The 2,261-nt window shown below is 36.0% G+C and overlaps 1 non-coding gene across 1 annotated transcript; it reads right to left on the bottom strand.

Moving 5' to 3' along the window:
* Positions 1–203: 203 nt before the first annotated feature.
* Positions 204–274, bottom strand: TRNAV-CAC (transfer RNA valine (anticodon CAC)). Its single transcript has one exon. It is a non-coding gene; the product is annotated as a tRNA-Val (tRNA).
* Between the last annotated feature and the right edge of the window lie 1,987 nt (positions 275–2,261).

Here is a 2,261-nt window from a genome sequence, read left to right as displayed (position 1 = left end):
CCAATATTCCACCGTTTTCATAATTATCACCTTACATAGTAAGTTTTGAAATAAAAAAGTGTAAATCCTCTAACTTTGTGCTTCTTTTTCAACATGTTTTGAGCTATTTGGGGTCCCTTGCAATTCCATAAGAATTTGAGAATTGACTTTTCCATTTCTGCAAAACAGATCACTGGGATTTTTTTGTTGGGGGGGCAGGGGAGTGCATGGTCCAGGAATTGAACCTGGGTCTCCCGCATGTGAGGCGAGCCTTCTACCACTGAACCACCCATGCACTCAGATTGCTGGGATTTTGATAGGGACTGCACTGAATTTATAGATCACCATAAGTAGTATTGATATCTTAAAATCAAGTCTTCCAAATCATGGACACAGGATGTCCTGTCATATATTTAGGCCTTCTTTAATTTCTTTCAATAAAGTTTTGTAGTTTTCAGTGACCAAGACTTTCATTTCTTAGGTTAAATTTATCCCTAGGTGTTTTTTCTAAAAGATCCAATTGTAAATGGAATTGCTTTCTTAATTTCTTTTACTGGTATATAGCTATGCAAGTGATTTTTGTGTGTTATTCATGTAAACTGGAATTTTGCTGAGTTCACTTAATTCTAGTAGCTTTCCTGTGGATTCATTCTGATTTTCTATATATAGGAGCATGTCATTTGTGAATGGGGATAATTTTATTTCTTCCTTTACTGACTCGGATGCCTTTTTCTCTGGCTATAACTTCTAGCACAATGTGGAACAACAGTGGTTATGGTGGGCATCCTTGTCTTGTTCCTGATATCAGGAGGAAAGTTTTCAATTTTTCACATTTGGGTATGTTGTCTGCTATTCTAGTTTGCAAACTGCTGGAATGCAATATACCAGAAACAGAATGGCTTTTAAAAAGGGCAATTTATTAAGTTGCAAATTTATAGTTCTAAGGCCGTGAAAATGTCTAAATTAAGGCAAGGCTATAAAAATGTCCCATCTAAGCCATCAGGGAAAGATACCTTGGTTCAAAAAGGCCGATGATGTTCAGGGCTTCTCTCTCAACTGGGGGGAGAAAAAGTACATAGCAAACATGGTCACATGTGCTAGCTTTCTCTCCAGGCTTTTTGTTTCATTAAGCTCCAATGGGGGCATTTTCCTTCTTCATCTCCAAATGTCTCTGGCTGCCTGGGCTCTAAAGTTTTTCCAAAATGGTTCCCTCTTAAAGAGCTCCAGTAACAACCCCACCTTGAATGGGTGGAGATACATCTCCATGGAAACCATCTAATCAAAAGCTTCCACCCACAATTGGTGGGTCATATCACCATGGGAACAATCAAAAAGCTCCCACCCAGCAATATGGAGGGAAGATTAAAGGACAAGGCTTTTCTGGGGTCCACAACAGATTCAAACTGGCACATTTGCTGTATGTTTTTTTTTAATGACCTTTGTCATATTTTTAAAAATCCCTTCTATTTCTGGTTTTCTGAGTGTTTTTATCATGAAAAGGTCTTGGATTCTGTCAAATGGCTTTTCTGCATCAGTTGTGATTATCATTCTATTCCTTCATTCTGTTAATGTGATGCATTACATTGATTGATTTTCTCATGTTGAGCCAACCTTGCATTCCTGGAATAAATCCCACTTGGTCATTATGTACAATCCTTTTTAACTACTGTTGGATTCAATTTCCCAGTGTCTTGTTGAGGAATTTTGCATCTGTAATTTTCTTTTTTGTGTGTGCTATATTTGTTTGACTTTGGAATTAGTGTAATACAAGCCTGATTCTGTGAGTTAGGAAGTACTCCCTCTTATTTTTTTGAAGAGTTTCAGAAGGACTGGTGTTAATTTTTCTTCAAATATTTGGTAGGATTCAGCAGTAAAGTCATCTGATCCTGAAATTCTATGGTCAGATTTGTTATTCTGGTTCAGTCTTTTTACTTGTCATACATATACTGAAATCTTCTATTTCTCCTTGAGTCAATTTAGGGAATTTGTATGTTTGTAGAAATTTGTCCATTTCATCCAGATTATCTAATTTGTTAGTGTGCAAGTGTTCATGGCATTCTCTTAGAACTGATTTTATTTCTGTGAGGTGTATAAGTAATAGCCACACTTTCATTCCTTATTTGTTATTTGACTCCTCCCTCTTCTTTTCTTCAACAGCCTTGCTAAAGCTTTGTCAATTTTATTGATCTTTTCAAAAACCAACTTTTGGTTCATCAATTCTATTGTTTTTCTTATTTTCTATTTCCTTTATTTTATTGTCCTATATTATCCATTCTAATCTT

The sequence above is a fragment of the Tamandua tetradactyla genome, chromosome 7, assembly GCF_023851605.1.
Source record: "Tamandua tetradactyla isolate mTamTet1 chromosome 7, mTamTet1.pri, whole genome shotgun sequence".
Taxonomy (NCBI): Eukaryota; Metazoa; Chordata; class Mammalia; order Pilosa; family Myrmecophagidae; genus Tamandua; species Tamandua tetradactyla.
Note: the sequence above shows the minus strand (reverse complement) of the source record. Positions and strands in the feature narration are given on the sequence as shown.